This window comes from Tupaia chinensis, unplaced genomic scaffold (genome assembly GCF_000334495.1).
Source record: "Tupaia chinensis unplaced genomic scaffold, TupChi_1.0 Scaffold000473_1, whole genome shotgun sequence".
Classification (NCBI taxonomy): domain Eukaryota; kingdom Metazoa; phylum Chordata; class Mammalia; order Scandentia; family Tupaiidae; genus Tupaia; species Tupaia belangeri.
The window spans coordinates 1559181-1570357 of record NW_006159982.1 but is presented as its reverse complement, the minus strand read 5'-3'; the positions used below and the strand labels follow the sequence as shown (position 1 = coordinate 1570357).

At 37.8% G+C, this 11177-nt stretch overlaps 1 pseudogene; it reads left to right on the top strand.

Annotated features, from left to right (window-relative positions):
- Positions 1-38: 38 nt before the first annotated feature.
- Positions 39-700, top strand: LOC102488434 (elongation factor 1-beta pseudogene; annotated as a pseudogene).
- Positions 701-11177: the final 10477 nt, after the last annotated feature.

Genomic DNA, 11177 nt, shown 5'->3' with positions numbered 1-11177 from the left:
CTCAGCTGTCACCCAGCTCCCAGATAATGGCCCACACCATGGGTTTTAGAGCTCTGAAAAGCCCCGCTGGCCTCTAGGTGTTCAATGACCACCTGGTGGACAAGAGCTACATGGAGGGGTATGTTTTATCACAAGCAGACACGGCAGTATTTGAAGCAGTCTCCTGCACACTGCCAGTCAACTGTGTCATGCCCTCTGTTGGTATAATCACATAAAGTCTTATGAGAAGGTTAGCCTTCCAAGAGTGAAGAAAACTTTGGACAAGTATAGTCTTTCCAATGTGGAAGACACCACAGGTAGCAGAGCTACTGACAGTAAAGATGATGAGGATAACATGGATCTCCTTGGCTCTGATGAGGAGGAGAAAAGGGAAGCAAAGAGGCTAAGGGAAGAATGCCTTGCAGAGTATGAGTTAAAGAAAGCCAAAAAACCTGCACTAGTTTCCAAGTCTTCCATCTTATAAGATGTGAAACCTAGGGATGATGAGACAGAAATGGCAGAATTAGAGGAGTACTTCAGAAGCGTTCAAGTGTGGTCTGGGACTCCTCTCAATAGTTCCAGTGGGATATGGAATTTAAAAAGTCAAATACAGTGTGTAGTTGAAGATGATAACATTGGAATAGACATGCTGGAGTTGCAGATCACTGCTTTTGAGGACTATGTGCACTCCATGGTTGTGGCTGCCTTCTACAAGATCTAAAATCCATCCTGGATTATTGCACTTGAAGGATAAAAAAGAAAAGGGGGTAGATATGCCCACCAACTTTGTTCTGCTGCGCATGTTTGAAGACACACTGACTCTCTTGTCTATTCTTCCACAGGACACTCATCGTGTACTCTAAATAAAGTACCCCCTTGCTCAATCAGTCTTGAGTCTACACATGTCTTTTGATTTTTATGTCCACCATGCCAATGCCCCAGATCCTCTGTACTCCAGGTGAGAGCTGCTATTCTGGACACTATAGTAATGAAAGTACTTTATAACTTGTAAAGTTCTATATTAACATTAGTCACGTGGATTATGCTTATCACCACTATCATCATTATTATTGATTTTAGGGAAAGGCAGTATGATACATAATAAACAAAATTATTGTCACTTACACTAAAACGCTATATTTTATATATTTTCTCCTTGATATTTTTTAAGAGTTTTTTGCCTTACGGTGTGTGCACTCACTAGAGAGAGACAGAGATAGTGAAAGAAAAAGTGAGAAATTACCTCTCCCACAGGGGATGGCCATGCTGCAGTCTCTTCTCCTCCATTCTCCTCCTGGGATCTTGGGTATACACACACACACACACACACGCACACACACACACACACACGCACACACACACACACACACGCACACACACACACACACACACAGAAAGTGGGTTTAGAGCCACCAGATCTGGGACTCAAACCTCGGTTGGTCATGTGGGAGTCCAGTAACATAACTGCTACACCATCTGTTGATCCTGCCCCTGATATTGAGGAGCTTTAGAACCAAGCCACATGAGTTCAAACCCTGATCCTACTACTTCCTACCTCTGAGAACTTGGACAAATTAATTCATTTCTTCTACCTCAATATCCTCATCTATGAAATGAGGAGACTCTTGGTGCATGTTTATAAGATTATGAAGGAAAATTTACAATGTTAATCCAAATAAAATACTTGTGATAGTGACCAGAATATAGTTAATACTCAGTAAAAGTTAGTTTCATTATCATCATCCTCATTATTACCATCACAAATCAGATGAACTTGGAATCAAAACAAGTGTGACCAGCATCAAGATAACAGGTGAGGTGTTTTGTTTTGTTTTGTTTTGTTTTTGTTTTTTAAAAAAGAGTAACCAGAAGAAGCAACCAAGACAAAGCTGACACAAGTGATTATTTTCCAGATACCATCAGACTGTAGAGATAGAAATGAAGTAAAATCAATAGCACCAGACATGGGCCCAGATCTCTGGCCAGTGTCAGAACCAAGATAACTAAACTCTGAAATCCAAAGCCACCAAAAAAGGTAAAAAGATGGAACTAGGTCAGATGCAGGGAGTTAAAAGGAAAAGAACCATTTTCACAACCTAGTATTAAACTAGCAGATGTCCCCTGGCTTTTCTCAGCGGATGGTAGCAAGGTGGAAGCCTGACCTACCAGGTAGCTGGCCTCAGAACTGAGCCAGGCAAGATAACAATCTTTGCTCAGGGAGTGGTGACCTAGATTTGTCTGATAGTGAAAAATAGCAAGCAACTTTCCTCCAAGGATTTTTATAGAAATAAAGTGGGATCTTGTATATCCATATGGTATCAGAGTGTAAATGATTATGATGATCATTTGGGTAAAACTAAGAGTAATGAAACTGAAATACTCAGATTTCCTTTTGGTTAATTCTCGATAGAAAATAAAGTCAGTGCTGTTTGTCTTAGTCTATTCAGGCTGCTATAACAAAGTACCACAGACTGGGTGACTTAAAACAATAGATACTTATTTATCCTATGTCATTAGTTTTACTTGACAGTTCTGAAGGCTGAGAGGCTCAAGATCAAGGAGCTGCTTCCTCACACACAACCAACTTCTCATTTTAATCTCACATGGTTGAAGGGACAAAGGAGTTCTCTGCGTTCTTTTTCATAAGAGCACTCATCCCATTCATGAAGTCTCCATAAAACAATCATCTCCAAAACTCTTCTTCCTAATACCATCAGATTGGGAGTGAAGATTTCAATATATGAATTTTGGAGGACATAAGCACTTAGTACATAGTAGCACTGTTTTACATGAGCCTTAAATTTTTTACCCAAGTATCTTGATTATTGCATTTCTTAAAACATTCCCCCCCACACACTAGTAACAACCTCCTTTGGTTTCTTGATTTCTATATATTCCACTGATTATTCCTTTTTCCCTTTCTTGTTGTCAATCACATCTTATTCATTTCTGGCCTTGGGGGTTAAGACATCCATATAACAAATAGGAAATAGAGCTTACTTAGGGCCTGCAGTTTCATAAAGTCATCAAGGAATGTGTACCCAGGTAAAAGTTTGAGAAAACTTTATCATACATACCAGGACAGTTGGCATAAGCAAGTCTAATCAGGTCCTTCTCTCAGAACTAAGAGATTTGAGACAGAAGGACTTATGTCCCCTTTTAGATCTCAAGCTATACAGAGTTAAGCATGGGACTTTCAGAACTCTCTTTTCTGCCACAATGGAGAGGGCCAGCCTGAAAGGGGACTCCAGGGCACATAAGGAGACAGGGTTAGGAGAATACGTGAAATAAGCCCAAATGACATATTTGAGTCCCTGCCATGCCCGAAGTCAAAACCACCCTTAAAATTCTCAGTTAAATTAGTCAATAATTTTGTATCTTTGCTTGAACTATTCTAAGTTGAGTAACTGTCATTTGAAACAAAGCATTCTGAAATATAAAACGCTGGGCTATTATAATATACCAGTATCAGTCATCAAACACCAAGCACAAAAAGAATACTATTCTGGAGCATTTTTCAGGAAGAAAATCTCATTTCCAGTCTATTTTGAGCCACAAGCTTTGTAGCAGAAGCAATCAATGGACAAATGGATAATACATATTATATCTTATTCTCAGGAAGACCTCTTGCCTTCATTCATGTCATGCTAGTATTTCCCCTTCTGTTCTTTTCCAAGGAATAACCAAGCCTAAGATTTCCAAGTAGTTAATAAACTGACTCAAGCAGTCTCTCCTGTTGTGCAAATTTCAATAGAAGGAGGAAAACCAATTAATATGCACCTGAATACATTTAAATCAGATTTCCAAGTGTTTTTTTACTGTAAGAAACTGAACAGCCCTATAAAAGTAAATCAAAAAGCTTTGGGAATAATATATTGAGGTTGGAGAGACTTTCATTTTCACCTGGGTTTACAAAATTGAATGGGCAGTGAGATCAGAGCAATGGGTAATGACTAAAGAAAGAAGGGAAGTTGGGACCAGCAGTTAGCATAATGGCTATGTCGCTGGACTCCCACGCAGTCGACCAAGGTTCGAGTCCCAGACCTGGTGGCTTAAAACTCACTCCGGGCACATGTGTGTGTGTGCCCAAGATCCCTGAGAGGAGAATGGAGGAGAAGGGATTGTGGCATGGCCATCCCCCCAGGGGGTGATTTCTCATTTTCTATCTCTCTGTCTCTCTGTCTAGCGAGCACACGCACCCTATAGCAAAAAAAACCTCTCCAAAAAAAAAAAAGAAAGAAAGAAGGGAAGTTTCCTATATAAATTAGATCATGTTATTCTTAGTTTCCACTATCCTGTATTGGAGAGACCAAGCATAAGAATACCTTTTTGTTATATGAACATGTGGTGCAGAAAATGAATGTTTTTTAATCCTCTTAAAAAGGAGTTCTTCCAGAGATAGCTTCTTGAAAGACTAATTAATTTTCAGTGGGTCCTATCCTGTATTCTCTCTAGTATTTTATCCATCTTTATGTAGACACTATTAAGGATGTGTTTGCTCTTATAATTATATTAAAAATGCAATAGGTCTGGGCTGGTAGCAGCGGCACAGTGGTAACCCAGCATGCTGTGATGCTGGACTTACACGGAAAGGTCCAGGCTCGTGTCCAGAGGTCTCCCAGTACAGTGACACTCATGCACATGTGCCTGTACTCTGAGCTTGCTTGGAGTGGATCTCAGTGTGAAGACCCTGTTTGGGGCAACTGTCTCTCTCTCTTACTGTCTCTCTCTCTCTCTCTCTCTCTCTCCATTCTCTCTTTGACTCTTTCTCATGAAAACAATTAAAATTTTTTTTTCTGAATGTAACACTTTTAAGACAAACTGAAGTAGAGAATTCAACAATAATTTAATCTTCACAAGTCCTTACAAATTTTCTTTATCTGACCTAGCAGTAGAATTTGCAAGACATACTATTATTTAAAAATTAAGATGTACTTTCTCCAAACGAAACAAAATGGAAATGTGTCGAAAAACAAGCTCTGTTACTCATATTTGTGCCTTCGCCGTTGTTTTACCTCACAATGTCATCACTCTCATTTTTGAAACATACAAAGTTATGCTTGCCTTAATATCTATGTGTCCAAAATACACACTGTGGGTTTCAATTTACCATCCCTCTCACATAATAGTGGCTAATATACATATGCAATTCCAGGCATTGTTGTATTTTACCCATATTAATTCACTTAGTTATCTGAACAGCCCTATCAGGTAGATCAATTCTATTTTACAAGCATTTACAGGTATTTTTCATCATCCCTATTTTATGGGTGAGGAAAAAGAAGCATAGGAATTAGCCAAAGTTGATACGGCAACTAAGCAGCAGAGCTGTGGTTCACACTGTGCATCACCAATTCCCTAGCCTAGTAAGGTATTTTGCTCAATAGACTGTTCCAACTTTCAGAGAAAATTTGGCAAAGCTGTGAAATAGTAAATAAATTAGTATTAACACTTACATACAACTTATAATTCCCCCAAAACTTAATTCAAAAGCCCATTCTCGATGTCCCTTCTCAGATTCCCCTTCTATCTCTAATCCCTACTTGAGAATAACCTACGAATTCCTAAATAATCTTGTACTTAAAAGTACCTAACTCTGAAGTCCTTAGATTATAATTATGCATATAACTTATTGGCCCAACTAAGCTTTGGGCTCTTGAAAGTTGGCAGGCTTTAAAATTATTATTACAAGACACCTAATGTAGTGTTTTGCACAGACACATATTTGAGGATCACTTGTCATTTGAATTTGCTAACATATTATGCCAAAATTTACCATTAAGCTGAATTTATGGGGTCCAAGCAGTTTATCTCAAATCTTTCAGGAAAAAGACAAGATCATGATCATTATATTGATGATTAATAATAGTAGAAAGAAAGAAGGAAGGAAGGAAGAAGGGAGGGAGCGAAAGAGAGGTAGAGAAAAGAAGAAAGAATTTGAGCACTGGCTAGTTCTGTAGAGATAACTGCTTTCTAAAAATTTATAATATATTTGATTATTTTACAAATACTACCGATATCTGTGTAGCTATATAAATATTCCATATTCATACTATGAAGGGAAATTTGACTTCTTTCAATCTCTCAGTGAGAAAATTTCAGGAAAACAATGAGATGATACAATCAAAGCTACCTGAGCACTGTATGAAAACAAGGCCCCTGAGCCTTATTTCTTATTGCACATTTCTTATTGCACATTTAGAGTAATGATACCAAGAAACAAACAGGATGATAATGATTTCAACAGCACTGTTCACCTCTCTAATTTTCTAAAAGCTTTAATAACCTCAGAAACAAGCCAATGATATTTTCTGGCACCTTTCTCAGAGACAGCATAGTGGTGAGAAATGTAGTCTTTAGTATTAGATATGTGGGCTCAGGTCCCGACCCTGCTATACTACCTGGGTAGCTGTTGGGGTAGTACTTTGCCCTCTCATTCCTGTTCTGTAAGACAGTAATGACAGGGCGCAGCAGGTGGCATGGTGATTAAGGTACTGGACTCCCACATAGCCGACCACACTTCGAAGTCTGAATCCAGTGGCTTGAAAAATCACACTAGCCATGGGTGCATGCATGCCCAAAAACCTGAAAGGAGACTGAAGGAGAAGGGATTGTGGCATGGCCATCCCAGTGGGGTGGGAATTCTCACATTCTCTATCTCTAAGAATGCATCTGCCCTATGGCAAAAAAACAATAAATAAATAAATAAATAAAAGGTAGCAATGACGGTTTATATTTTCAGAGAGCTGTTGTGAGATTTAGATGACATGCTAAGTATTTAGAACAACAAATTGTATGTAGAAAGCACTTAGTGAGTATTAGATGCTATTTTAAAGGTATTTTATTAACAATAGTCATACTTCTCTAACATAATCCAGTCATCAAGAGAAACCATTTCAATCTTAATCTTGACATAGAATTTACATGCATGAGAAAAGATGTGGCCTGCTTGGTTATGTTCTCAAAATGACCTCTTAATCTGTTATTTTCCTTTGAGCATTTCTAAGAAGGAAATGACAATAAAAATTACTTTCTTTTTGATGTAATTATTCTGTTAGAAATTCATATTTATGTTTATTGTTATTTGCTTCATCAGGTCTTTTGTCAATATGACTATCATGTTTAATATCCTTCTATTAGTATCCCGACGTAATGCATTTAAAACGGGCATGGTTATTTGTTTGGGTACTTCTAGGCAAGGAGAAAATAAAATGAACCATACAAGAAAAATCACATAGAGGTTGAAAATCCGTGACAGTAAAATAATATCTGCTTTGATTTCTGAGAAGCTGTATATTTTCAATTTAATGTATTCTTCTTGAGACTCTTACTGTGGTACAATTTGCATATTAATTGTTGCATATCAAAGGATTAATCGAGTTACTTCAAATAAATTGGGTAGATTGTCTAATGAATCGTCCTAAGAGATGGAAAAGAATTCCACAGTAATGAAAATGAGCTACAGCCCACACAAGAAAGTTTCTAAAAGAACTCTCACATGCTTAATGGAAATTAAGTCATGGTTTAAAAGAAATGATCCTTATTTAGGAACAGACTCCCTAATGTAGTCTCAAGATATTTAATGTTTTCTGTGCCAACTGGAATGATGAGGAACGTCTCAAAGGTGGCAGGGCCTCACTAAAGGTCTGGATTGAGCTGTTAGACTATTCAAATTTTGACCGTAGTTGTCATCTGGTTAAACAGATTTGTAATTTGGATTATAACCAAACACAAGGTTATAGTCCAAGACTATGTTAAAGATTGCTAATGTGGGTCCTTTTGCCACAGTAAATTTCATGTGCCCCAATAAGTCAATAATTTCCTGCTTGAAAATCATAATTTTTTTCATTGAGGGGATTACCAACAAAGTTTAAATTCCTCTTCCTTTAACGTTAAAAAAGTCTGGACTTCCTTAACCAAATTGCAATAGGTTTTTATAAATGTCAAATCACCTTGCATTCAGTAAGCAAATAAATATACCTTGGAGACTCTTCATAATTTTGTTAATTAATGGGTAATGCTAATTTTCTTTCTTCTCAGTCAAGGAACCAAATATAATTGCTTTTGCTGCAATTACCAACATGTCATATTCCCAAGTTTTTTGACAAATGATCCTATAGAGTACAAATTGATCTTGCCATCATAATGAACATAAACACTTGATCAAAATAATTACCTCTATATTTCTGGCATTTTCATGTTCTTTTCTTGAATTAAAAAAAAAAAAAGAACTTTCCCTAGTTTTATCCTTCCCAAAAATGTAGAATAACCGAGTGAGCAGATTTTTGCTCTAAAGCACCTGCAAAAATAGTTATACTCATGGTCTTCTTCCAAAGAATTTTCACCCTGTGCAGCACTGTTCAGCATTTAACACATCAAAGTCATGTCAAATTTTCCAATCTTCTAATCTTCCTTTTTACCAAAGGTAGGTGGAATATTGAGTGGCATCATTACAATTCTTTCCTAAATCAGAGATACTAAGATCTGCAAATGACAGATATATGTAATAACTTTGTTCTTCACCCTTGTCTTTAATAAAAAGATAAATCTCACCTGTACAAGAAAAGCGAAATACCCCAAAAGTAAAAGCTTTTTTAGAAAGCTGCATACGGGGGTGCAAATAACACGGTCTTAGAAACCAAACAGACCTGACTCCTCTGTCAAGTCATAACAACTCTTTCAGCCTTTGACTCTTTATGAAATGTAAAATAATAATATAAAATGATACAATATAGCTTCCAGAACTGTGAGAGGCTGAAAACTATACAACATAGGTATTTAATAGACATTTCATAGGTGGTGGCTGTTGTTATTACATTGTTTCATGATCGGAATTTATCAGTTCCTTCAGGCCATTTAATTCGGGCTGTGTTAACAAAAACAAAGTAACCTTAGTTTCAGCTGATGCAATCTCACACAAACCCACTAGTAAACCACTAGGCTATAGGCTTGGCCCTCTTCTAATTTCTTAGATGGCTCCTTGTATTAGGGGTTTTTTTCTTTACTTTCTGCTACTCTTTTGTTTATTTTCTTTCCCCTGCTTAAGAAACAATGACTTGTATGCTATTTCTTTCTGAACATTTTCTTTGCCAAACATTCTTGGCTTTTATTTTCCTAAAGCAGTTTATTGGAACTATTGGTATTTTACTGATATTATTTTCTAGTCCTACTCAGTTTTGACTCATACAGAATATTCACATTCTCTGGAGCTGAATATTATTTGGAAGATAAATATTGTTAAAGTCCAGGGCAAGCTATCCTAAAACATAGCATCTTGGCATATTGAGAATTTTAAGGTGAAGGAATTTGAGAAAAGGCAGAAGCTGGAAGGTTCTCTGACCTTTCCTTGTTGTTTTTCCGCTGAAACAGGTCATAAAACCCAAAAGGATTCTTTTTTAAAGAGAGATTTTTGCTATAGCGCGTGTGTGCTTGCCAGAGAAACAGTGAGAAATCACACACACACACACACACACACACACACACACTGCCCCCCGCCAAGAAGGTTGGCCACATTGCAATCCCTTCTCCATTCTCTCTGGATTTGGGGAATGCACAAACACATGTTGGCATGAACTTCAATCTGCCAGGTCTGGGACTTGAACCACAGTTGACCACATGGGAGTCCAGCACCTTAACTGCCATTTCAGCAGCTGGCCCCAACCAGCAAGGACTTTCCAACCTTCTCCTTATGCAGGTTGTAAGATCATCATGTGGGAAGTGTCCTTCCTATCACCAGAGGAAGGGAACAGACTTACCACCAGAGGCACAGGGACATCAAGAAGAATCTGAACAAATGGGCTTCAAGTCTCCCCAGTTTATTACCATTAGATCATACTCTTTTTGACTTGTCAGATTTCTCCACCACTCTCCATTCATCAAACTACTACAACAATACAGAGGTTTAACTGTTTCTTTAGGTCTTCGTTTCCTTGTGAAATCTCTTTTTTGTTTTGTTCTGAAGTTTTTCAAGGTTTTTGCCATTGGGCTCTTGGGCTGGCCAGGGAGAGAGACACACAGTGAGAAGGAAAGGGAGAAATCACCCCTCATGGGGGTTAGCCATACCACAATCCCTTCTGCTCCATTCTCCTCTCAGGATTTCAGAACAACACACAGAAATCCACACACGCACACACACACACACACACACACACAGTGTGAACTTTAAGCCTCCTAGTCTGGGACTCGAGCTGCAGTTGGCCATGTGAGAGTTCAGCACCCAGTTTTTGGTGTCACATAAAGCTTATGTTGAGTAAACTTGTGCAATTTTCTCTCTTGTTATGAGGTCCAGTCTGCTAACCTAAGGTGAGTAAAAGGGAAAGATATTTTTTCTTCCCTTTAGTATCATGTTCTTCACATATGGTTCTCTTTTCTGGAAGGTTATGTGGGCATATTTCAGTATTCAATAGCTTAGTCCTCCAAGACAAGTGGCAAAGCTTTGATTACTTGAAAAATGGTACCTTCTATTTCACCCATAGTGAAGTTCTCACCACTGTCATCCATGATCTGCCTAACAGAACTCTTATGCCTACTGCATTTCGGTTGCATTTTTAATATATCTATAAATATTTCAAATTAGAAATAATGACCTCAATACTGGGGCCGGCAAGTGTCATGATAGTTAAGATGCTGGACTCCTACCTGGGCAACCATGGTTAAAGTCCCTGATCTGATGACTTGCTTCTCACTCTTCCTCCCTATCTCTCTCCAGTCAAATTTAAGAAAAATAATAATGAATGCAATTAAATAAATATTTTTTTAAAAGACTTCAATGCATAATAGTCCACAGAAGCTTAAAAGTAACCATTCCACTATCATTAGTCATTTATATTGCTTTATTTTTTTCTTTTCTTTTTTTAAACATTTAATTCCAAATGATACTTTTATTAATTAGAGTTGCACCTTTTCTACCACATTGGAACCAACTTGTCAAAAGTTTAGTTCTGTTACTTTGTGGACCCCTTGGTAAATTGCCATTCTTTCTCTCATGTCCATGTTAGGACAGCTAACGAGCTGTCACAGGGGGTCTGTCACAGGGGGTCTCAGGTTATTTGACACGTTTGTAGAATATGCTGAATTCTTCTCTTTGGCTTAGCTTCTTATCCACCTGTGGACTCAAAGCAGCAGTGGCTACTTCGCACTTAACTATCTACTATCTTATATGCACATATTAAAAGTAAAAATTTGATTCTGCAATGGCA